Source organism: Mauremys mutica, chromosome 2 (assembly GCF_020497125.1).
Source record: "Mauremys mutica isolate MM-2020 ecotype Southern chromosome 2, ASM2049712v1, whole genome shotgun sequence".
NCBI classification, from domain to species: Eukaryota; Metazoa; Chordata; order Testudines; family Geoemydidae; genus Mauremys; species Mauremys mutica.
Window position 1 is genome coordinate 100214681 of NC_059073.1, and position 27764 is coordinate 100242444.

A 27764-nucleotide genomic window follows, 5' to 3' on the forward strand; every position below is an offset into this window, starting at 1 on the left:
TGGCAAAGAGTTCCATGGGTTGACTGTGTTTTGTTTGAAGAAATGCTTCCCTCTGTTTTAAACCTGATGCCTATTAATTTCATTTGGTGATCCCCTAGTTCTTGTGTTATGAGCTTTGATGTAGGCAGGGACAATTCAATTGAAATCAATGCATACTTCAGGGCTGAATTTGGCCAAAAGTCTCCATTCTACTTTTAAAACCTCTCCTTGAAATGTATATTTTTGTTTTAGAAAACATTTTTCTTTCTTTTTTGGTTCTACACATGAGGTATACTATAGAAAACTGAATTATTGTATTGAGGTGAAGTACACACACACACAAGAGATGAATTTAATATTTTCTTTTCATTTCTATTTCTTTTTCTATTCAAAAGTTCATTTGTAAAGGTATAAATGTCAGGGTTAGGATTTTTTTGTTTGTTAGAGCTTTGCTGAATTGTAGAATAGGAATTTGAATACCTAAATTGCAAGTTGGAGATCGTTGTCAAGCTACCAAAAGAGAAACTGATTTTTCAGCATTTAACTTTGTTTCAAGAAGGCAGTAGAATGTTTGTATTATGTCCTGAGTCACTTTTTCTCACCTCAGTAAATGAATCTCATTCTTACTGAAGCCATTAGGAGCAGAACAAATATGAGAACTAAATAACAGATTCTGCATATACTTTGTCACCTTATATACGCAATCATTCAAACCCAGAGAACATGTATCACAATGCTAAAAACGTTGATTATGCTTTTATGATATTTAGATTCAATAACATTTTATTAACTTTAATATTTTAAATCTAAATAATTGTCTAGTTTGTGCTTCAGATGAAATTAATATCTATAAGAAAACTGGTCTGAATACGCAAGCTAGTTGTTGCTGATTCTTCTTCTAAATTCCCTGGATGCAGAGTTTTGGAATATGTAAATTTTTCTCTGAGTTCTTTAGTGGCATCTGTTTTCTCAGAATATCCCTGAAGCAAATGTAATGGTGCCTATGGGTTTATTTTAAGGTTAGGCTGTTGACAAAGTATCTGGTCTTTCCAGATGTCATTTTCCTTAGATTCACCTTTGAGTTTGAATCTTTTCCACATACTGTTTCGTTGTAAAAATAGATCTTATGGGGCTCTCAGAGACAGTTCTATGGAGAGAAAGAGGGAATAATTTTTCCATGATTTTATACATTTTTCAGAATTTATATTCACTGGATGTAGCGTTTCCACCTATTATGGATATGTGAGTTATTCACGCATCTACAATGGACATCTTTGTGACTATAGTCTAAAAAATACAATGTAAGCTTATTTTTTTCCTTTAGTATTCCCTGTATTTTCCATATAACCCTCCTGTACCATTTTGAAGGTTGGGGACAGACTTGTTTTTAAATATGTAACTACTTCCGCCCCTCCCCAAGTAAAAAAAAAAAGTACAGTACTGTCATGGGCTGCCTGGCCCTCTACAGGGAGTTGGACCCAGTCTTGCCTGTGATCTAACAGCTAAACCCCAGCTGATTCTGATCTGGTCTCAATTACAATTAGTGATCCCAGCTCTGGAGGGGTTATGGAGAACTACACGGACAGAAAAGAATTACACAAGAGCTAGGAGGTAGGGAATTCCCTCTCTCTGGGAAGAGCCAGCTGAAGGCAGACTGGATTGGGTCTCAGTGCATCAGCATTCCAAGGGATGGCAAGGATCTGTGAGCACCTAGGGAGAAGCCTGTGAGGCCTGGGGGGCCTATATTAATGATAAGCTAGTGGGGAAAAAACAGACTGAGCTTGAAGGTAGAAAGTAGCCCAGGGAAACAGCAGCACATCTAAAGGAGCTGACTTTACTGCTTAACACAAGGTCTGGGTCTGGAACCCAGAGAAAAGGGTGATCCTGGGGTCCCCTACCAGCCACAATGAATGGGCATACAATTCCCAACACCAGGATTATTGAGCCCAAGGTAGGGCTCAGGACTGAAGCCAGGAAATGAGTTGAAACATAGCTCGAGAGGGGTAAAAGGAGCTCTGGCTAGGAAGTTTGGACTTTTGTTACCCCAGAAGGAGACCAGACTAATTGTGACATAACCGGAGGGCTAAGTCCTGGACAGAAATAGGCCATCACAGGCCCAAACAAGTTGATCAACATGGAGGCAAATACCCCTGCAATTTCCTGCTCCAACACCAGAGGGTGCTATGGCAGTGAGTGTAATTGCTTACAAATACATAGCTTGTTAGTTTCATTTGCAAAACTATACATTGCACTGAATTTAAAATACTACCATTTAAGATCTAGTGGAGGAACATCTGGCTTGTAGCTTATTTTTCTATAATATACTTCAGGATCTCTTCCTAACTTTTTTTAGCACACAGGAGCTAAAGTAGGTGGAATAGGGAAAGGAGACTTCCCAGTTCTGTGGTACCCCACTCCATGCTTAGATACCTATAGAAATTGATGGCCATTCCTACACACAAGCTCCATGGGGATTCAGCTTTCTAGAAATGTGGATTCTAGGGAACAGAGACAAAGAGCAGCTGCTTTCAGACCCCATAGAATTAAGAGTACTTCAAGGAGTATTAATGCAAGCTGTGTCCCTCTATGGATGTTGGAGAATCTCTTCACAGGTGTATACTATATTGCTAGGGAGGGTGGGAGACCAGCAGGACAGTACACTGGTGCTGGGGAGCAATGTGAAGGCTTCCAAGAAATGAGGACACTCATTTGACATCAATGGGAGTTCCATGTGTGGTATGGAGGCAGAATGTCCCCATAGAGTGAAACACCAATCATATGACCAGAATTTTACTATAGAAAGTAGAGCCCATTCTTGTTCATAGAATATCAGGGTTGGAAGGGACCTCAGGATGTCATCTAGTCCAACTGCTGCTCAAAGCAGGACCCATCCCAACATATGTATAGGTTTTTTTTTTAAACAAGCCACTAAACATTTTTGCCGCAGATCCCTAAATGGCCCCCTCAAGGATTGAGCTCTCAACCCTGTGTTTAGCAGGCCAATGTTCAAACCACTGCACTATCCCTGCCTCCCTCCCTCCTTTTATTTATTTTTAAGACATTTTAAAAACAAAAGGTGTGCCATTGAACTCACATCCACACGCTTAGATATATTAAATGTGTTATTTTAAGAGTTTTTGCAGAAAACCCCTTCTTCATTTCAGATCCTGGCAAATAGAGCCTATGACTTTCCTTTAGGTATTAATATATCTTTAGGAAAACAAGTTCTCAGTGATGCCATATACTGCCCTGATCAAAATTAAATGTAAATGAATTCATAAAGCAACTGCTGTTTAAAAATAGGAACTGCCACATTTGGCTATGGCTTTTAATAGCACTTCAACATCTGCAGCTGGGCCTCTCCACTTTCTATTTAAAAATAAACATTAAAGCACTGAAATGCATTCAAGTTAAACTTTTAAATACAAATTAAAATTCAGAAGCTGCTGGAGCACAGTTGGCACCATAGTAAAAGCTTCACTTGGGCTGATGCTGGGAAATGGTCCTAAAGCAGAAGGGTCCTAGGCCAGAATAGTATGTAAAAAACACTTCACACTTAGCTGTTCTGTGCCCTGAAGCCATCTGTGTATTTGTATTCAAATAAGCTAAAATGTATAGAAATTCATCATAGGTCATAGCTAAAGAGAAGGGAATATGGCTACATTAAGCCTGAGTCGTGTATTGGTGTGAACTACTGCCCATCAAAGGGGCTATTGTGTGTTCATGAGCATTATGTAGAAGTGAGAGTGAGCAAAAGAGCCATGAAGCTCTGCTTCCTTACAGGTATACAACTATAAAAGTGTTTTTACTTCAGAACTTTAAGAGGTGACTTAATCAAAGTGTGGTGTTTTGGTTGTTTGTTTTGGGGGGGGGGGGAGTTGTCTGTTTTTTGTTTTTGATAGCATTAACAGTATGGAAAGCTTGAGCCTCACAGCTCAGAACTAAACTTCCGCCAGGGTGTTCAGATCCATGACTAAATTTTATATTTGTCTAAAGTTGTAACTACTTCATCACAGTAAGTCATACAAAGAATAATTCTGAGGAACCCAGACCTTGGGGGAACCTCATATCTATCCCTAGGTCGTTTTGTTAGTTTTTAGCCAAATCCATTGGATGCAGGGGTGCTGGAACAATTTTCATAGTGAGGGTGCTGAAAGCCATTGAACCAAACTGTAAACCCTGTATATGATGGAAACCACTTCAAGCCAGGGAGTGAGGCAGCACCCCAGAAGCCCTAGTTCCAACACTTGTGATTGGATGGGATGATTGGCTAATGTAATATACCACATTAATTGATCTTATGCAAGTAACCCTTCATAATTAAATGAGTTAAGAAAAATTCTCTTACACAACATACAAGACATGAAACATACATAAACTAGGTTTTTTTAACAAGCCACTAAACATTTATTGTAACATTTGTGTAGGCTTCTATTTCAGTGCTTGTATTAGGAGTGAAAACTACATAAACACACTTACCTGATTTGCATGCAAGTCCTCATTACTGCATGCAAATGTCAGTTTTGCACATATATTTCTGCACATGGCAAGTTGAGAGGCTACTTTTCAAAATGTGGCTTTACATAGCTGAAAGTCAAAACTGTGATCTTTGATGTCTGTATCAAATTGAAAATATATACAGCATTGTAATACACTGTATTTGTCTATCACATATATGGAGGTGATATCCATGTGATCAGTTGCAGAGCTAAGTAATAACTTGCATTTATCATTTACTTTTGGCCACCTACCTGAATTCTGCCCACTGACCCTCCTCTGGAGCTTATTCCAACATTCCAAACCTCTGAGCATCTTCAAGCAGCTGCTAGTCTGTTTTGGTTTGTTTGTTTTAATCAGCCCTCCACATATCCAGCATATTTTATTCTTTCCCCTCAAAATGTGAAATTTTCCTTAAATATAAATAGCCTGAGATCTAGGCTGCATGCTTACACCATTGGAAAAATGGAGAAACAGGTGCTGCATGTTCTGAAATATTGGAATTTAAATTTTATATATAAAGGCTCTTAGGTGACTCTTGGAGGTTTTGTTTTATTTTTTTTCCCCTCTCCTTCATACTTGTGAACAGCTGGATTCAATGGAATTAAGCAAGCTACAAGGCTCTACAGGTAGAGGGATAAAAAAAAGTAGTCCCAATACATAAAAAGTTTTAAAGCTCTTAGAAACAACTAACATACTTCCCTGCCCCCATAAATTGTGATAGAAACAGAGTGCATGATGGTGTGGTGTGATATAAGAGCTTCTGCTGGGATTCTCAAAAGAGCCTAAAAGAGTTAGGTGGCCATTCCCTTTGAATATCCTTTGTAAATCCCAGCTTTACATTTCCATCCCAAACTCATGCTAGTAAAACCTTTTCATAGATTCATAAATCTGTGTCAACCATTATGATCATCCAGTGACTTCCTGCATAACACAAACATAGAATTTCACCCAATAATTTTATAGCATACAATGTATTCTAATGATAGAGAGAATGTTCATTATGACCATTAATTTTCCTGTGGTGTATGTTAGTTGAAATGATCTTTCTTCTTCTTTAAGACCCAAAGCAATAAAAGGAGCATAAACTCCAGCAAGTCAAGTGTAAAAGTATAATTAGGCAAGCCAAAGAAGAATTTGAAGAGCAATTGGCAGAATACAAAAAAAAAAAACCCCAGCATTTTTTTAAGTACATCAGAAGCAGGAAGCCTGCCAAATAATCAATGGGGTCACTGGACAATTGTCTTGCTAAAGGAGTAGTCAAGGAAAACAAGGTCATTGTCAAGAAGCTAAATGAATTCTTTGCATCAGTCTTCACTGCACAGGATGTGAGGGAAATTCCCACACCTGAACTATCCTTCTTAGGTGAGTAATCTGAGGAACTGTCTCAGATTGAAGTGTCAGTAGAGGATGTTTTGGAACAAATTGATAAACTAAACAGTAATATATCACCAGGACTGGATGGTATTCACCCAAGAGTTCTGAAGGAACTCAAATATGAAATTACAGAACTACTAACTGCGGTATGTAATCTATCGCTTATCAGCCTCTGTACCAGATGACTGGAGGATAGTTAATGTAATGCTGCTTTGACTTGCTTACTACAAATTAGTTGAAACTATAGTAAAGAACATAATTATCAGATGGTAGGGAGGTTCGGTCGGCCTTGTCCCCCTCCGGGGCAGCGGGGAGCCAGACTGCTTCGCTACTTGGGTCAGGTGTGTCGGGGAATTAGCTTAGCTGTGCAGCAAACAGTCATTAGCTCAGGCTCTCAGAGCAAACAGTTCAATATGAGCAAGCCCAGACCCTGAGTCAGGGCGGGCAACAGTCAGTAGCTCAGGCCCTCAGGCAGGGGCTGAGCAAACAGGTTCAACAGCAAATCCCCAGGCTCCCGGCTCTGAGCAGTCGGGGAGAGGGGGAGACTGCCACGCATGAGGTGGGTGGCAGGGGGGACACAGGCCCACACACTTCACTGTGTCCCAGCCCGGGGCCCTAGCAGTGGCAGAAGACCCGCTGCTGCATCAGTGGGGATCCTGACCACAACACACTGACATTGGCTCTGGCAGTGTTGCAGCCAGACTCAGGTTGGCTTCCCCCAGGCTACTTCCTACCTCCCCCTCTACAGGTACCTGGGTCCGGACAGCGTCATCCAGGGGGTCACACACATGGGCTCTTCAGGGTAATTGGTGAGCAGTTGGTTTGGCAGCTCCTCGGGGTAACTGGCAAATGGTAGGCCCTGGCAGTTCCTCAGGGTACTGGGCAAGTGGTAGGCTTGGTAGCATCTCTGGGCTCAGGCTAGCATCAGGATTGGCTGGTCTGGCCAGTCCTTGGTTCGGCCACTGATCGCTGTGGTCTCCCCACTGGGAGCTACACCACAGGCATCTGGTCTCTCCAGTGTCTGAGCTTCAAGTGAGCTCTGGGCTTTTATACTTCCTGTCCTGTGCCTTGACCTCTGAGGGGTGGGCACAGGATTTGCTGGCTCCGCCCACTTTGGTGTCCAGGGAGGCTCGCTACACAGACACATAGATGAACACAAAATGTTGGGGAAGAGTCAACATGACTTTTTATAAAGGGGAAACCTTGCCTCACCAATCTATCAAAATTCTTTAAGGGAGTCAACAAGCATATGCACAAGGGTGATTCAGTGGATTTAGTGTACGTGCCCTTTCAGAAAGTTGTCAACATTCCCACACCAAAGGCTCTTAAGTCAAAATAAGAGGGAAGGTCCAATCAAAGATCAGAAACTTGTTAAAAGATAGGAAATAAAGAATAAATTATCAGTTTTCATAGTGGTGAGAGGTTAATAGCAAGGTCTCCCAAGGATCTGTACTGGGACCAGTGCTGTTGAAAGTGAGGTAGTAAAATTAATCGGCCTTACGTTTAAAATGTAAGTCAACCTGTGGAATTTGTTGCTACGGGATGTTGTGAAGGCCAAAAATGGAACTGGTTTTAAAAAAGAACCAGATAAGTTCATGGATGACAGGTTCACCAATGGCTATTAGTCAAGATGGTCAGGGACTCTACCTCAAGCTCTGGGTGTCCCTAAACCTCTGAATGCCACTAATTGTCCTGTTCTATTCATTCCCTCTGAAGCATCTGATACCAACCACTGTCAAAAGATAGGATACTGGGCTAGATGTACCATTGTCTTATGTTCTTCATATGCCTTATAAATATATCAGCTATTGTTGTTTACAGTGTAGTTGTAGCTGTGTTGGTCCCAGGATATGAGAGACACAAGGTGAGTGAGGTAACATTTTTTTAATCGAACCAACTTCTGTTGGTGAAAAGAGACAAACTGTAGACCCGAAGAAGACCTCTGTGTAGTGAAAAAATATGTCTCTGTCATCAACAGAAGTTGTTCCAATAAAAGGTATTACATCACCATCTTATCCCTCTAAATATATCAGCATCAGTTACTGATTAATAATATTTGTTAAGGTTCTTGTAAACTTGACTATCTATTGTTGATTTAGCTACTGGTTTTCTTGTTCCTGGGACCAGAGTTGTATACACCAGTAGCTCTGTCTCTGACAATACTAATGTTAGTGACAATTTAGTCTGAAATCAGAGGATGTTGTTTTCCCTACATAATGAATAAAAACATTTTAGGCTCAGACAATACAAATATTTTTCCACTGCACAGAATAATAAAAAGAGTAACAAGCTATTTTGATTTCTTCTTGACAATGGAATTCCCAGAACACCAGTATATTAGCCATTTCCCCCAGAGTTAAGTAACCGCCACTTTATAAATATTCAAAAAAATTTCAAATAAAATGTCAGACCTCAAAGAGCACACCAGGACATAGGAAGGAATAGAACAGGAAGAAGCAAAGTACCAACTTTAAAGTTGGATGAAACCTGGGAAAGTTTTACAGCTGGGACGTGGAGTTGTGGTAAGGCGATCATAAGGCTTGACAAGTAGTAGGAGGGAGTCGGGGCTTAATCTGTAATGAAAGAGGTGCTGGAGTTCAAGCAATTTTTTTCATAACTGATGCGGCAAGCCCAGAGGTGCTGGAGTGATTAACTGCCAAGCCTGGAGGTGCCAGGGCAAGTACTGGAAGGACTCAGTTATATTGTCCTGCAGTGGGAGGGTGTGGCTGGTAGGGTGAGTTAAGGTCTTGCTTGTTGGAGAGGAGGGGGGGAATAAGGTCATGTTTACCGTTCCTGCATTTTAAGTAAATGTAAACAAAAAATACATTAAATCTAATAGTGAGTTTTACACAAGTGGACCTTTTAAAATGACTGAATTACATGACTCCCTTCATCAAGAAGCCAGCAACTGGCTCCTGACTGTGCAATGCTAGCACTATCTCCTGTGTCCTCACTGATATGTTATATAAAACTCCGCCCACTGGCAGATGGGGATCTTTCTTCCTCCTTCCTTTACTGGTAACAAGGTGGAAAAAACATTTACTCTTTGAAGAATCATTCTCCTTTGGGCTACATATGCTGACAATAAGATTAGTCACCCAGAAAAGCCTTCAGCTCTAGCACTTTTCGCAAGTCAGATTTTTTTTTTTATCATTAATTATGGCTATTTATTGTAACTGTTCAATCCAGTTTTGGTATTAGTTCACTGCATACTAACCCATACTAATTCATATTCTTCTCTTCATTTCCTTCTCTCTTATCATTTCACAAGACAAACAATCTTACTAAACTGGGACATGAGCTATGCTGCTGTGGGTTTGTCTGATATAGGAGTAGTTCTTTGATAAATTTGCCTGGTTGTTACAGCAAAAAGTGTAGTTTCGCTGGGGGGGAAAAATCATGTCCATTCCATTCTGGGATTAAACCAACAGGAAGCTAAGTAGTTTTTGAAAAAACAAGTTAAAAATTATGGCTCACAGCTGTGTTATATGACTTGCAAATAAAATTGACTTTTGTATTGAGAAAAATAGAAGATGCAGTCAGAGCCTGAGTGCTTTCAAGAGGTGGTCAGTAAAAGGCTTAAAACACTAATCATAAGGCAGATTAAAGAGCATGTAAAACAGAAGTGCTGAAAGCACTATATTGTAACATATTTTAAATGCCTATAAATTAGGCTAAAGACACAGTTCTCTCATTAATATTTTTTAAAAACCAGCCAATAAAAATGGCTCCCTCAATTTCAGTAATTATGGAGAGCTGGGTTGTCATATAAAGCTGGACAAGAAGTATGGTTTTTCACTTTGGAGGCATCTGACATCCTTTTCCTTATCATTACATATCTTGAATGGGCATCTTCTCCCTCTCTTCTCCTGTTTTCCGAAGGGCTAACAGGAAGGAACAGTGCATCTAGGTTGAGAGGTAAAAGGAGGTTAGAGCCTCAAATCACCCACAATGATGGGCCTGGGAAATAATCTTCTTCCACCGCAGCTGGTTATGTAACTCAGCATGTGCAGGTGAAGAACTTTCAGGGGTGAAAGTAATATTAAATTCTTACCTGTACGGGAGCCGGCTACGGGCCCATGGAAGGGATAGGGCCCCGGGCAGAAGAGGCGGGCCTGCGTGGGGGTCAGCCTCCCCTAGCCCATCTGTGTTGACTGGGCCATGCTGTCTGGGGCTCCTGCGGCGATTTAAAAGGGTCCGGGGCTCGGGCCACTGCTGCAGTAGCAGTGTCAGCGGCCGGGATCCCTGGGGCCTTTTAAATCGATGGCCCTGGGATAGCTGCCCCCTTTGCCCTTCCCGTGTCAGTGGCCCGGGGGGGTGGGGTGGGGAAGGGGCAATGATGTTAAAGCGCTGCCGCGGCAGCACTTTAACATCGGCTGCGTACGGGCCGGTACCGGCTTCCTACCGGCACACTGTACTGGCCTGTACTGGCCCACTTTCACCCCTGAGAACTTTATTCATTAATAAAGCTAATTCGCTAAGGAACTGCCAGGATTTCCTTTGCAATAGAAGAAATATTACATATTCCAGAAGCATTTCTAAAGCACTTCTCCCATTATCATTTACTGAAGGCTTTCTACCTTTCAGTCAGAGCGGCTCCAGGCCCCAGCACGCCAAACGCGTGCTTGGGGCGGCATGCCATGGGGGGGCGCTCTGCCGGTCGCCGGGAGGCGGCTCCGGTAAACCTCCCACAGGCGTGCCTGTGGAGAGTCCGCTGGTCCTGTGGCTTCTGTGGAGCATCCACAGGCACGCCTGCGGGAAGTCCACCGGAGCTGCGGGACCAGCGGACCCTCCGCAGGCACATCGCGGGAGGTCCACCGGAGCTGCGGGACCGGCGACAGGCAGAGCGCCCCCCACGGCGTGCCGCCGTGCTTGGGGCGGCGGAATGGCTAGAGCCGCCCCTGCTTTCAATGTGTGGCTGAGTTCTCTTTTGTTCTGTTTTTTCAATAGATTCTAAGGCCACAAGGAACCACTAGTGATCATCTAGTCTGATCTCCTTCATTACACAGGCCATAGAACTTCCCTGAAATAATACCTGCTGAACTAAAGAATGCTTATTTTTGTTTTTTTTTAAATCCAATGTTGATTTAAAAATTGCCAGTGATGGAGAATTTACCACAACCATTTGTACTTTGTTCCAATGATTAAGTATCTTCACTGTTAAATATGTACACGTTATTTTACAGTCTGAATTTGTCTAGCTTCAGCTATCATCCACTAGATCTTGTTATACCTTTGTCTGCTAGACTGAAGAGTCTGTTATCAATTATTTGTTCCCCATGTAAGGATTTATAACCTGTGATCAGGTCACCCTTCACTCTGCCTTTGATAAGTTAAATTGATTGAGCTGCTTGTGCATATCACTATAAAACATCTTTTCCAATACTTTAATCATTCTAGTGGCTCTTTTCTGAACCCTCTACAGTTTATCCACATCCTTGTTCTTTGTGGAATGCTTGTGTGGGGGAAGAGGTGAGCCTGGCTGAATGACCTGAAAATAAGTTGGACTCTTGGTTTCCATTGACACAGTATTCTAGACTCTTGAATCTGATCCTCTGAATCCTCTTTTATACCTTTGGCTCTTTTAAATGTATGCTTGAGCTATATTAGTTACTGTACCAGGAAATTGTATTTGTCCTGGCAGGTCTGGAGATGAGAGGCAGACCCGAGATAGCCTAGCCTATCCCACTAAGGGCTTTCTAGATCTGAAACAGACTCGTGAAGCAGTCCTGACAGTGCAGATTGTAGAGGCTTTAAAAATAATCATTTCACATGGTTCAATTTCAGTGTTCTAGTCCATACCCATTTTCAGTCATAAATCCCAAAGAAGGAGTGAAAAAGTTATACTGCAAGGGAGTCTAATTACTAGTAATAGATAGAAATTATTAAAGAAAAAATTAGGCAAAAAAGATTTATTAGACTAAGGAATAATCTCCCTAGGGATTTGGCAGAAGCTCCATTACTTGATTAATTTAAAACATAGTTAGACAAAATGCTAAAGAACATCCTGCAGGGAAAAATTCTGTGCTGGAAAGGAAGGGCATTGGTCAAAACGATATACCAGTAGTACACCTTTTACAGCTCCAGTTTCTATGACTTAAAAAGTAAAAATGATGCCATAAAAAACAGTCCCAGTTAGTGACAGTGCATACTTCTAAATATTTTTTCCCCTTTATAAACTATATAAAGTACTATATAGTAAATGCATTTTTTTTATTTTCAATAAAGCTCATTGATATTTTTATATCCCAAATGCCTGATTTATTTTTTAATTAAAACTATGGCCTGTGCCTGAGTGTGGGTATATTGATTTTGAATATAGCAATTGTATTGGCAGATGGCTATTTAAACAAGAAATCAATAAAAGTCTTTGCCTCAGGTAAAGGCCTACCAATTTGATTGCCTTTTGTTTATGCAGTAGAATATTTAAAGTAATCTGTGTTCTTTAATTAATAATAAATTGGACTATTTGCAAGATTATTTTCTCATTTTGTTGTTGCTACGGTTTTTTTGGAAGAAATATCTGTTTAATCTTATCTACAATCTCTTTTTTTAAACTGTGATTGTTTTCGTCTTTTTTAAATTAAAGTGAAAGCTTATCTGATGTGCAACAGTCAGGAAACTCCTCCATGGATCTGGAAATGGAGAGTTTTGATTTAAATAGTTGCATCTGGAGAAGATTAACAGTTTGGTTGATCTTGTCTTAGGCAATATGACTATGGTTTGGATTAAAGAAAAAAGTATGATACTCCCTTATCCATACATTTATACAAATAAGTTTAAAGAGACTGTATTTACTATTTTAAATGTCATAATGTTTTTAGCTGTCTTGTGAAATAAAGATTGATGGAATCTAACTTTGTACATGATACAGCTGATGGAGAGAGAATCTTAGTGGTGCTTCTTGGTAATAAGCAAATAGACTCTTTGCTACCTGATTCCCTACTGACGGCCTGACATTCGTCTTCTCACTATAATGGTAGCTTTAGAAATACTATTTCTAGATGGCAGCTAATAACAAAATAATGGCAGCCATGAAAAGACAGCATTTGCCAATCATCAACACAAAGTAGTTAACAGACTAAAGTCATTTTATGCCCTATATATTAAATAGTGTGGTCTTACAGATACTGTTGCGTAGTAACACTGACAAATGCTGACCTTCTAATGTTCACCAGTACAATATAAAAAAAAGATTGATTTTTTTTTAAATTTAGCATTCTTTTTTGATCCAAAGCACTTTACAAACTGATGCATATCTTGTTCCTGCTCGGTGCTATTTTCCATAAGGGCTGGCATTTATGTCATATGTTGAAGTTTCCTTTCAATAACAGGATCATGCCAATAGCTGGTCTTACAAATTTCTCTTTGACAGTCCTAGTAACTACCTTCATAGTCACAGAAGCATTTAGAGTAGGGGTCTGCAAACCTTGGCATACAGCTCTCCAGAGTAAGCACCCTGGCGGGCCAGGCCAGTTTGTTTACATGCCGTGTCCGCAGGTTCAGCCGATCATAGCTCCCACTGGCTATGGTTCGCCATCCCAGGCCAATACGGGCAGTGGGAAGCGGCGGACAGCACATCCCTCGGCCTGCGCCACTTCCCACAGCCCCCATTGGCCTGGAGCGGCAAACTGTGGCCAGTGGGAGCCGCGATCGGCTGAACCTGTGGACGCAGCAGGTAAACAAACTGGCCCGGCCCACCAAGGGGCTTACTCTGGAGAGCTGCGTGCAAAAGGTTGACGATCCCTGATTTACAGTTACATGGATATGAAAAACACCTGTAATAACCTCGGAAATACATAACTCCTATTTGAGGTTGTCCAGTTTTCTTTTGTAACATAGTTAATACAATTATTCTCTCGGTTGGGTGAGTATTTGTAAGTTCAGTCATAATGGGCATGGAAGTATCCTTTATCTGATTTTATCCTTAAGTAAGGTATGGTGCAAGTGATTGCTAGGGATGTTAAAAGTCCCACAATGTGGGGAGGAGATGAGAGGGTACTCTACAGTACTTAGAGCAAGAATAAAATGTCATGTTTGAATGTTTCTCTGTCATCACTGTAAAGTGTAGATGGCTGATTTCTTTAGAGGCAAGACTTCCTATAGATAGAGTTCTTAGTGAGGGACAAACCTAATTATGAGAGACTTCCCCCAAATTTTTGCATTTTACCCTAGATGATAGCGATGGTGGTTTAAGCATGGTGTTAAAAAATGCTATTTTATCCATTCTTACTGATCACCCTGTTGCCTGGAATTTGATATTGTGGGGTACATTAATCAAAAATATATTATAACTCCGCCCCCCAATTTTACTAATTTGGCAACCCTAATTTATCTGTTTCCTAGATATGAACACATTTCCTTGCTCCCTCTTTTCCATGACTTTGAGAAAGTTCACGTTGGATTAAGATCTAGATCTAAACTTCTTACCACACCACCCACACATGCAACCCCCTGTGGTTGTTTAAGAATTGGTGAAGCGTAATATTATCATAGCATATATTATTGATAACAGAAGTGGTGTCTAGATGGGACACTTAATTCTCCATCCTACATTTAGGTTTAATTGTACATTTTCACCTTGTAACATTTTTTGTGTGCTCCTGGTCTTTAGAAAAGAGATGAATCCTGAGACTTGAGTATGAGGAGGGTTGGAATCTACCTGATATCCTTTGGGAGGGTGTATCAGAGCTTTGGACTTTGCTTTTGTCAAAATACTGAAAATTGAAATTAAACACATTGTGTCCGACTTGAAATGTTTTTGACTTTTTGATTCAGCTCCCCATCCCCCCCCAAAAAGGGGGTTTGATTCAACCCCAAATGAAACTTTTTTTTCAGAATTGCCAGAGAACTGAAAAATACATTATTCACCCACCCAGCTCTGATCAAATTGGCTTGAAAACTGGAGACAGAAGAAAGTGGGGGGTTTTGTTTGTTTGTTTTTTAAACTCCTGCCACTTGAGTGTCCATGATGAACAAGGAATGCAATATAACCCCAAGCTGGGCATTATCTTAACTGTTGAATGATGGATACACTCAGAGGATGAGGTAGTGGTGGTCACCATTTCACAGTGTTTTCCTCTTCTGTCTTGCATCATTTCTGTTTTCACTTGGTTCTGTTTCTTCATTCACTGAAGTATCTGAGAAATGGTTGTTTGCATTGCATGAGAATACATAGAGCTTTGTCCAGGCACTGCTACCCAAGTGTAGCAGACTGATATTATGGTCAGAGTGACCCCTCAACCTCGGACACAGCTGATGCAAATCATCAGCCCTCTAGTGTTTCTACAATGACATCCCAGCATGTCATTTCAAGATATCCCTCAATGGTTGCAGATCGGTGTTTAAATAAGAACAGTGAAAGGACTGAGCGCTGTGTTACTTCACATGTTACAACTCTAGTGAAACTCTATAATAAACACAATAGGAACACTCACACTTGGGGGTGGCTTGATTAGTTCTGATTCTGAACCTTGCATCGGTCTTATGTCTGTTTTTCAATTTTTAACAAATAGTGTAAATGATTGTCACAAGGAACTTGATTTTCATATAGGATAAGTGTGCACAGTGGGATATAAAAGCACACTTAATCTGCATACATTTATTACAGATGTGCATGAAAAACTAATAATTGTACATGAAAATGACCATGGGAATTTGCATGTACAATTATGCCATTTAAATGTTTAATTATAGTAACTCAGTATGCAAATTAAGTTTGCAGTTTTGCCCTGAATTGCACACCTAAATTATAGAAATCAGACCTTAAATGTCTTAGTATAGATAAAATATCTAGTATTAGAGTTCATAATTATTTTCTTAAAACTTTATTTTCACAGACATTCTAGCCAGAAAATTCATAATCTCTGAAAGTGAACAAAAAAACCGAACACAAACTAAACCATTTCATGTCAAAATATTGACCTTTTTTAGAAAATTGCTTCTTACAATATTCAGACAACTGTACTACTTAGACAACTAGCACAGACTGTTAAGCTAGTAATATAAAAATGTAGGGTGAAATCAGGACTCCATTAAAGTCAATGGCAAAATTCCCACTGATGTCACAAGGGTGAGGATTTTACCCATAATACACAGAGCTTCCTATCACTGATGTATTGCTGTATTTCTAAGACATTTTGCAGCTTGGTAATTATCAATAGATGTATGTATGAATTCATAATTAATTTTCCAATATACACAAATGCCACTTTCTGGGAACCAAATATTTGCCCACATGATTTTTCAATATCTCTCCTTTTATAGAATATATTTCTCATCAATCCAATAGGGATAGCAACTTGAACTGGGCAAAATATTTGGGAAAAAGTCATTTATTTGTCAAAAAATTGAGTTTTGGTCAACCTGAAACTAGTCATGAATTTGACACACATTCTTTTGGCCTTTCACAAACAGCAGGAGAAGGTGGCGGTGCTGCTGCTGCCACCACCCTTGCTTATAACCTTTACCCCAGTGCTTAGGGCACCCATGAGGGAAATGGGAGACCCAGGGTGAAATCCTCGCTCTGGAATGGACTTTTTCAGTTCACCAGAAATTTTGAAAAATGTCATAATCCATTTGATCTGCACAGATTTTTTTCAGAATGCCATCAAACCAACAATTAGTTTTGTCTACCTCTCATAGCTATCAGAGATTCCTTTCGGTGTTCCTACCTAAAAGGAACAGAATGCTTCTCAGAATGAAATATGTTTTCCTACATTGTCAGAGTATTGCTGAGGAAAAGAAAAACATATCAAATACAGATAACATGGAAAGCCCTGTTGAAACTTGCTGACATGGTTTACGAGCATTCAGAACATAACATAAGAACGGCCGTACCAGGTCAGACCAAAGGTCCATCTAGCCCAATATCTGTCTACCAACAGTGGCCAATGCCAGGTGCCCCAGAGGGAGTGAACCTAACAGGCAATGATCAAGTGATCTCTCTCCTGCCATCCATCTCCATCCTCTGACAAACAGAGGCTAGGGACACCATTCCTTACCCATCCTGGCTAATAGCCATTTATGGACTTAACCACCATGAATTTATCCAGTTCTCTTTTAAACGCTGTTATAGTCCTAGCCTTCACAACCTCCTCAGGTAAGGAGTTCCACAAGTTGACTGTGCGCTGCGTGAAGAAGAACTTCCTTTTATTTGTTTTAAACCTGCTGCCTATTAATTTCATTTGGAGACCCCTAGTTCTTGTATTATGGGAATAAGTAAATAACTTTTCCTTATCCACTTTCTCCACATCGCTCATGATTTTATATACCTCTATCATATCCCTCCTTAGTCTCCTCTTTTTCAAGCTGAAGAGTCCTAGCCTCGTATGGGACCCTCTCCAAACCCCTAATCATTTTAGTTGCCCTTTTCTGAACCTTTTCTAGTGCTAGAATATCTTTTTTGAGGTGAGGAGACCACATCTGTACACAATATTCGAGATGTGGGCGTACCATGGATTTATATAAGGGCAATAATATATTCTCAGTCTTATTCTCTATCTCCTTTTTAATGATTCCTAACATCTTGTTTGCTTTTTTGACCGCCTCTGCACACTGTGTGGACATCTTCAGAGAACTGTCCACGATGACTCCAAGATCTTTTTCCTGACTCGTTGTAGCTAAATTAGCCCCCATCATATTGTATGTATAGTTGGGGTTATTTTTTCCAATGTGCATTACTTTACATTTATCCACATTAAATTTCATTTGCCATTTTGTTGCCCAATCACTTAATTTTGTGGGATCTTTTTGAAGTTCTTCACAGTCTGCTTTGGTCTTAACTATCTTGAGCAGTTTAGTATCATCTGCAAACTTTGCCACCTCACTGTTTACCCCTTTCTCCAGATCATTTATGAATAAATTGAATAGGATTGGTCCTAGGACTGACCCTTGGAGAACATCACTAGTTACCCTTCTCCATTCTGAGCAGGGGCAGCTCTAGGAATTCCGCCGCCCCAAGCAGGGCGGCGCGTCGTGCAGTGCGCTCTGGCGGTCGCTGGTCCTGCGGCTCCGGGGGACCTCTTGCAGATGTGCCTGCGGAGGGTCCGCTGGTCCCGCGGCTCTGCGGATGCTCCACTGGAGCCGCAGGACCAGCGGCCCCTCCGCAGGCACGTCTGCGGGAGGTCCACCAGAGCCGCGGGATCAGTGGACCCTCCGCAGTCATGCCTGCAGGAGGTCCGCCAGAGCCGCCTGTTGCCCTCCCAGCAAAATGCCGCCCCAAGCGTGCGCTTGGCACGCTGGGGTCTGGAGCTGGCCCTGATTCTGAGAATTTACCATTAATTCCTACCCTTTGTTCCCTGTCTTTTAACCAGTTCTCAATCCATGAAAGGACCTTCCCTTTTATCCCATGACAGCTTAATTTACGTAACACCCTTTGGTGAGGGACCTTGTCAAAGGCTTTCTGGAAATCTAAGTATACTATGTCCACTGGATCCTCCTTGTCCACATGTTTGTTGACCCCTTCAAAGAACTCTAATAGATTAGTAAGACACGATTTCCTTTTACAGAAACCATGTTGACTATTGCTCAAGAGTTTGTTTTTCTATGTGTCTGACAATTTTATTCTTCACTATTGTTTCAACTAATTTGCCCGGTACTGACGTTAGACTTACTGGTCTGTAATTGCAGGGATCACCTCTAGAGCCCTTTTTAAATATTGGCGTTACATTAGCCAATTTAAAGGACAGTTTACAAATCTTAGTTAATAGTTTCGCAACTTCACATTTGAGTTCTTTCAGAACTCTTGGGTGAATGCCATCTGGTCCTGGTGACTTGTTAATGTTGAGTTTATCAATGAATTCCAAAACCTCCTCTAGTGACACTTTAATCTGTGACAGTTCCTCAGATTTGTCACCTACAAAAGCCAGCTCAGGTTTGGGAATCTCTCTAACATCCTCAGCCGTGAAGACTGAAGCAAAGAATCCATTTAGTTTGTCCGCAATGATTTTATCATCTTTAAGCGCTCCTTTTGTATCTCGATCATCAAGGGGCCCCTTGGTTGTTTAGCAGGCTTCCTGCTTCTGATGTACTTAAACATTTTCTTATTACCTTTGGAGATTTTTGCCTAGCCATTCTTCAAACTCCTCTTTGGCTTTTGTTATTATACTCTTGCACTTAATTTGGCAGTCTTTATGCTCCTTTCTATTTGCCTCACTAGGATTTGACTTCCACTTTTTAAAGGAAGTCTTTTTCTCTCACTGCTTCTTTTACATGGTTGTTAAGCCACAGTGGCTCTTTTTTAGTTCTTTTACTGTGTTTCTTAATTTGGGGTATACATTGAAGTTGGGCCTCTATTATGGTGTCTTTAAAAATTGTCCATGCAGCTTGCAGGGATTTCACTTTAGTCACTGTACCTTTTAACTTCTGTTTAACTAACCCCCTCATTTTTGCATAGTTCCCCCTTTTGAAATTAAATGCCACAGTGTTGGGCTGTTGAGATGTTCTTCCCACCATAGGGATGTTGAAAGCTATTGTATTATGGTCACTATTTGCAAGTGGTCCTGCTATAGTTACCTCTTGGACCAGCTCCTGCGCTCCACTCAGGATTAAATCTAGAGTTGCCTCTCCCCTTGTGGGTTCCCATACCAGCTGCTCCATGAAGCAGTCATTAAAGTATCAAGAAATTGTATCTCTGCATTTCATCCTGAAGTGAATTGTTGCCAGTCAATATGGGGATAATTGAAATCCCCCACTATTATTGGGTTCTTAATTTTGATAGCCTCTCTAATTTCTCTTAGCATTTCATCATCACTATTACTGTCCTGGTCAGGTGGTCGATAATAGATCTCTAATGTTATATTTTTATTAGAGCATGAAATTTCTATCCATAGAGATTTTATGGAACATGTGGATTTTCTTAAGATTTTTACTTCATTTGAATCTACATTTTCTTTCACATATAGTGCCACTCCCCCCCACCCCCACCCCCCCGCATGACCTGTTCTGTCCTTCTGATATATTTTGTACCCTGGAATGATTGTGTCTCATTGATTGCTTTCAGTCCACCAGGTTTCTGTGATGCCTATTATATCAATATCCTCCTCTATCACAAGGCACTCTAGTTCACCCATCTTATTATTTAGACTTCTAGCATTTGTGTACAAGCACTTTAAAAACTTGTCCCCGTTTATTTGTCTGCCATTTTCTGATGTGTCAGATTCTTTTTTGTGTGACTGTTTATCATCTGATCTGGCCCGTACATTATCCTCTTCCATCCTTTGCTCCTGACTATAACCTGGAGATTCTCTATCATTAGACTCTCCCCTAAGAGAAGTCTGTGTCCGATCCACACGCTCCTCTGCAGCAGTCGGCTTTCCCCCATCTCCTAGTTTAAAAACTGCTCTAAAACCTTTTTAATGTTTAGTGCCAGCAGTCTGGTTCCACTTTGGTTTAGGTGGAGCCCATCTCTCCTGTATAGGCTCCCCCCATCCCAAAAGTTTCCCCAGTTCCTAATGAACGTAAACCACTCCTCTCTACACCATCGTCTCATCCACGCATTGAGACTCTGAAGCTCTGCCTGCCTACCTGGCCCTGCACGTGGAACTGGGAGCATTTCTGAGAATGCCACCATAGAGCTTCTGGATTTCAGTCTCTTCCCTAGCAGCCTAAATTTGGCTTCCAGGACATCTCTCCTACCCTTCCCTATGTCATTGGTACCTACATGTACCACGACCACCGGCTCCTCCCCAGCACTACACATAAGTCTTTCTAGATGCCTCGAGAGATCCGCAACCTTCGCACCAGGCAGGCAAGTCACCATACGGTTCTCCTGGTCATCACAAACCCAGCTATTTACATTTCTAATGATCGAATCTCCCATTACTAACACCTGCCTTTTCCTAGCAACTGGAGTTCCCTCCCCCGGAGAGGCAACCTCAGTGCCAGAGGCAACCCCGGCACCATCTGGAAGGAGGGTCCCAACTATGGGAAAGTTTCCCTCTACTCCCATTGACTGCTCTGCTTCCCTGGGCCTTTCTTCCTCCTCAACAGCGCAGGGGCTGTCTGACCGGAGGTGGGACAATTCTACAGTGTCCCGGAAAGCCTCATCAACATACCTCTCTGCCTCTCTCAGCTCCTCCAGTTCCGCCATCCTGGCCTCCAAAGTCCGTACGTGGTCTCTGAGGGCCAGGAGCTCCTTGCACCGACTGCACACATACGCCACCTGCCCACAGGGCAGGTAATCATACATGCTACACTCAGTGCAATAAACTGGATAGGCCCCACTCTGCAGCTGGGCTTCTGCCTGCAGTGTCTCCTAGTTAATGGAAGGGTGGTTTGAAGCAAGAAGTTTTGAATTTAGTTTGGTTTATAGGTTTTAAGGGGACTAAAGAGGCACAGATAGAACTGACAAGGGATCCCCGCTCACTTCCCACTCCCCTGCCAAACTCCCTTGCAAAACTCCCTGTTAGTAGCCCCTGGTCGCTTGTGCGTGGCTTTATAAAGCCCTGGCCTGTGTGAATGCCCCGCCCACTGATTAAGGCTCAGCCAATTACCAGAGGCTTCTAGCTTTGAAACCTTCCTTTGAAGCTCACAGCCTCCAACTGCCAGCCACAGCACAGGGTCCTTCAAATAGCCAAACAAACAAACAGACTGACAAACACAAACTCAGCACACAGCAAGTAACCCCCAAACACAAACACACACTACAGACAGTCACTTACCCCACAGATGCTGTATTTGCTCCTCCTTCACCTGGAGAACTCCCTTGCGAAACTCCCTGTTAGCAGCCCCTGGTCGCTTGTGCGCGGCTTTATAAAGCCTTGGCCTGTGTGAATGCCCCACACACTGATTAAGGCTCAGCCAATTACCAGAGGCTTCTAGCTTTCAAACCTTTTCAAACCAAGTAAGACTTGGCCTACAGCATTCAGTATATCCTTGTTGGGGAAATAAATGAGTGGACATAGATACAAGTTACTCAATTCTAGTCTGTATTTATAATATGTACATAATTCCTGTTGTTGCTTTAATCAGTAATGACTGTTAAATAGCAGTAAAGACTATAATTCACAGAATCAGCCTTCTGGGACTCTAGAAAACAGTTCTGAATAAAGTTGTAACATTCTGTTTCCCTGCCAGAAATTCTGGGCCAGATACTTAGCTGCTGTCAGTTGGTGTACATCCATTGACTTAATTTCAGCTATGCCATTCACAGCATCTCAATTTCTGCCCCTTTGTGGTTACCAGCTGACATGGTACAGTACTGCCATAAAAATCCCATCTGCCATCTCAAGGTATGGAGGTCAGTCAAAAATGCCTTCCAATGTATGCTGATATCCCTGGAGTTGTCCACTCACCCAAAAGGGTATGTATTATTGTTCATTATATTTCAAAGGGAGCACTACAGTTGAGTCAGTGGGTGCTATAAACATCCTAACAGAGGAATCAATGTAGTAACTGTGGTCTACATTCCATTCTTAAGTATTTTAATATGTTATATTAACACTGAGCTGGTTCTGTTCTAGTAGTTAATAAACCCCTTTTATAGGTAAATGCCTTTCCCTATAAAATATTACTTAGTAATAAATTCATGATTTTCATATCTGTTATAGTTGCCTTAAGAACACTAAGTAAAACTCCACTGTCCATCACATATAGTCCCCAGCTAAAACCCCTCCAACGCATCATCAGGGATCTACCACTCATCCAATGACACCATCACAGGACCTAACCAGATCAGCCACACCATCACCGGTTCATTCACCTGCAGGTCCACCAATGTAATATACGCCATCATATGCCAGCAATGCCCCTCTGCTATGTACATCGGCCAAACTGGAAAGTCTCTACGGAAAAGGATAAATGGACACAAATCAGATATTAGGAATGGCAATATACAAAAACCTGTAGGAGAACACTTCAACCTCCCTGACCACACAATAGCAGATCTTAAGGTGGCCATCCTGCAGCAAAAAAACTTCAGGACCAGACTTCAAAGAGAAACTGCTGAGCTTCAGTTCATCTGCAAATTTGACACCATCAACTCAGGATTAAACAAAGACTGTGAATGGCTTGCCAACTACAAAACCAGTTTCTCCTCTCTTGGTTTTCACACCTCAGCTGCTAGAAGAGGGCCTCATCCTCCCTGATTGAACTAACCTCGTTATCTCTAGCCTGCTTCTTGCTTGCTTATATATACCTGCCCCTGGAAATTTCCACTACATGCATCCGACGAAGTTGGTATTCACCCACAAAAGCTCATGCTCCAAAATGTCTGTTAGTCTCTAAGGTGCCACAAGACTCTTTGCTGCTTTTAGAAAAAGAATTTATCTAGAAACAATCTAAAATAGTTAAGACCAGGCCTAAAGTCCTACTGTGTCTTCAATCATGATAGCACCTTTCTACCTGGATGAATCTAAAATATAACACTAAAATAGAACATGTGTACAACAGCTAATTCTTATATTCAAAAAGAACTCATGCTGTTTCATTTTAAGACATTTCTGTAGGGCATTTGTAGTAATTCAACCTGAAATAGAAATATTTTATTTTTACTCACAGCAATGGATATTTACTCTGCCAAAATGAATTTAGGTTCAATCCACTTTTATTTTACAGACTATTTTGAGTGAATATTGACCTGTATCATGTCATAAGGGTATCCTCAACCTTTTTTTACCATGATTCATGTCATGGATAACTTCAACCAGGAGATAAATATTTCTTTTTGCTGGATACTTTCTGTCATGTTAGGACTGAATCCAAATTTGTTTGCAAAAAAAAAAGTGTGATCTCTGCAGTTTGTTTAGCCTTCTATTCTGTCTTTATGCATTTTTAATTAGGTGCACTTCTGTTCTTTCACTTCTTGTTAACATTTTCATTTGGGAAGTACAGTTGTCAATAGCTCTGCAAATCTACTATTCTTTGCAAAGTGAAGTTAATTTCCCATCGTAACCTTGCTTTGACTTGCTTATTAATTATACCACAGATAATTTGGTCTCTAATTAGTCCATCTGTTAAATGTTCAAATTCATATGACTTCACTTTACTATATAGGTTTAAGATCTAATAATCTAGCCAGCCAGACAGAGACAGTAAAGACAATGTGTTATTACTAAGTGACATTCTTGTGTAGATCAAAGTATTCTTGACATTTCTGAATGACTTTGTTTAGAAATTGCAGTCCACTTCATATACCCTCTGGAATATATTGCAGATCTCCTGTGCCTGTGGGCCTGCCATGTTGAACACTGTACAGGATCTCACCCTCTCTGATCTCTTTGTAATGCCTCAGGCTTCCAGGAACATTTGGAAGCACTAACTACCTCCAGTTCTCTGCCTATTTCCTTTCCAAACTGAAGGATTTTTGTGGCTTCATTTGCTTCATTTTTTTAGATTTAGGTGAAGATTTTCAAACACAGAAGGCTAACACAATTCATATTGCCAATTCCTTGTGACTTTTATATTGAATCTCATGATATTTGGTGATTTTTTTCCCTAAAGTTCCAGCTCCTGGAATAATGTAATTACTTGAGAAGTTCTACTTACTTTCTAAGTGAAAGTTTCTAGCCCTCATGCAGAGAAAACCTTTCTAGCTCTCATTACACAGAAAACCTTGAAAATGGAACCCCAGGCTAAAAAATCAGAAGGAAAATAAAAAGAACACAACACTTTGTTTTTCCTTTTAAATATCTCATGATTTTTTGCGGGGGGGTTGGGGGGAGGGTCGTGATTTTTGAATGTTTGAGATTGGCAATACTGCTTTAAGCACTTGAGTAGTGGGCCTGATTTTTCTTTTACCTTTTTCTTTTTTTTTTAAAGGTGCTGAGTATCCAGGAATTCCCATTGAGTTTCTCTGTATCAGGGCATCATCCATGGTTTTTACTCCCTCTTCTTCCTTTCATTTCTTGTTGTTTCTCAGGTATTAGTTGCAGCTGGAGAACTCTCTGGGTAGGTGTATGTGGGGTCAGGGCAGTTCATTAATACCTCCTTCTCGTGGCCTGGTGATCAGTCATACATTTATTTAGGGTATCTAAAAAATAAATATCTTCGGTGTACCAGGATGCATAATACTGATTTCCCTGTATAAATGGAAGTTGGTCTATGGGACTCAGGATGTGCAGGTTGAGAGAAGTGGGTTCGGTGGCTGCCAAGGAGTTAGCTGCTCTTTGTGCCAACATTCCTTGCTAAACTCTTGAGGATTCCTCACCAAAGTTAGTGCTGACTGCCTCAACATTGACTCAGTGGATTCCTGCTACTGTACTCTGAAACCCTTTATGAAGTGGTGTTCTATGGGTAGAAACAGTCGAGGAACCATGGAAGCATGGATTATTAAAGCTTTGCTGTCATGTGGGAATGGGCACTGAGGGGAAGGGGGTGAGGAGGCAGTGCCAAGTTCCATTGGTCAAACCGTGGGCCATTTATATGGAGCGAGGTGAAGGATATTCTGCTAGCGACAACCTATGGAGTTTTCAGACCCCCAAATGGGATCTATATAGTTGGGGAAATGCTATGACCCATTCTGATTAGCCAAGGACTTTGTTTTTCAGTTATAGCACTCTGTAGCCTATCCTCTGGTGCTGTTGATTTCCGGAGTCATTTTCATGCTGAAGCTAGAATAATGCAAAATGGTACTCACCGCACCAGCCTGAGCAAGGCAGCTGTGATTCTCAGATCTCCACAGGTTGTCCTTCAGGGAACCTTTATCCCCTGCTTTTAGTCAGGGACCTTATATCTGAGAATCCTGGGCAGGTGTTGCTCCTGAACTTTCAGTCACTACACCTCATGTCCTGGTTCTTCAGTGGCTAAACCCACAGGAGGCATCCTGTTTGGAATCAGTGCAGAAAGTCCTACTTAACTGTAGGAAATCATCTATAAGGGCTTCTTAGTCTTAGTAAAGGGAAGTGTTTCTCTGTCTGGGTGGCTAGCCACAGTATGTCTTCTATGAAATCTCTGATTCAAAAGATTTTGAATTATTTGTTATGCATAAGAGACAAGTTTGGTGGTCAGCTCGATGAAAGTGCACATGCTTGCAATTTCTATGTTACAGGTAGGACTGTATTATTTAATCCTTTGATCAGTAGGTTCCTTGAAGACCCAGGAGGATTGTTCGCATCTATCAGGAGCCGTACTCCACAGCAGGAATTAGTGTTATCAGCCCTTATGGGTTCCCCTTTCAAACCGTTAGCCATCTGTTTGTTGTGACATCTTTCTGTAATGGTGGCCTTTTGAGTAGCCATCAGCTCAGTGAGAACAGATCCTTCATACACTGTTTTTTATAAGGAAAGGCACAGCTTAAGTTTTTCTCCAAAGTAGTTTCTGATTTCCACTTCAACTAATTTATATATTTAGCAGTCTTCTTTCCAAACCCACATGCTCACAAAGATGGACAAAACTCCATACTTTGGATGTCTGCTGAGCATTTTCTTTGGAAAGAACAAAGCCTTTTCAGATGTCTTCCCACCTCTTTGTCACCCACCTGGAGCAAATGAGAGGGCTGTTATAGCCCAATAGTCCAAATGGATCACTGGCTTTATTGTCATGTGCTACAAGATCAATGGTGCTGTGCCTCTGGAAAAGGTCTCTGAGAATTCAGCCAGAGCACTCAGCCTCTTCAGCATTTGTGGGAAATATCCCTATTGTAGACATCTGCAGAGAAGCGACAGTGTCTTTAGTCCACATTTGCTAGCCATTATATGATTACTACCACATCAAGGGAGGACACCAATGTGGGGACAGCAATTCTGCATTCCCTCTTCCAATGAGACTCCTAGCCCCACCTCCACTGGAAATTACTTGGGGGTCACCTAGTGTAATGGACATTTACAATCACTTGAAGAAAAAAGTTACTCACCTGGTACCTGTTCTTCACGATTTATTAGATAGGTCAATCACAAAGCCAATTCTCCTTCCCCAGTGCATCAGAGTCTGTCATCTAAGAGTGACTACCCCTGTAGATATCATTAGGAAAAACTCTTCTGCACCAGTACACGAGATGCGCACATACCTAGCGTAATGGATATATGCCCCACTTGAAGAACAACAGTTATGAGAAAGTAACTGTTTTTCCTATGGCATTGTTGTTCATTTGGCACCTTTCACTAATATTACACTCTTGTATTAAAACAAAAATGAAATAGTTTTTGAACTGCTGTGTTTTCATACCTTTGAGAAACTGGCCTATCTGGCAGGCTTTATTGTGTAAACAGAGGTTTGCTCTTAGATTGTGTAGTACTGAAATAGCCTTGAAATATCAAAATGTAAACATAACCCACAGCATTGTCTATCAATATACTTCTTCCTATATATCAACTTCTCTGGATTCTGTAAAATGAAACAAAGTTTTCTATTAGTGGTAGTAGCCCTCAAGAGTTTTCTCATTTAGCAACTGACAAGGCAAAAACACAATTCCATTCAAGGCAGAAAAAAATAATGCATTAAATGATGTTGTCAGAGCCACAAGGTATATACATACTGCCCATTAGTCCTTACATGACTTGATCTTTAGGCTGATTATGGGTATGGTTATCTCCTCCACAAGCTCAAAGCGTAGATGAAACTGTGTGACCGTTTTAATGCTGATGAGTCCTGATAGCATGACATTTGGCTACTCCTGAGGAATATAGCATTAAGACTTTTGTCATCATCTGAGCAATTTAAAAAGTTATCTTTGATGCGATCTAGTTGGTTGTTGTGATTTCTGGCAGTTCACACAATGTGGTGGATGCCAATTTTAGTTGGTGTATAAAATGAGTTATTTTGCATGCTTATAAGTTGCCCATGCAATGCATGTTTTCACTGAAATCTTCAAAACATTAAATAAAACTGTGAATACATTCTCATTAAAATAAAAATGGATTCTGACTGCCAGATTTATGCATCTTTAATCAAAGTTCCTCTTTTAATTAAAAAGCACTTGAAAGATGATCGTCAGTTTTCTAAAATACAGTAAAACTGATTATGTGCCAAGCAAT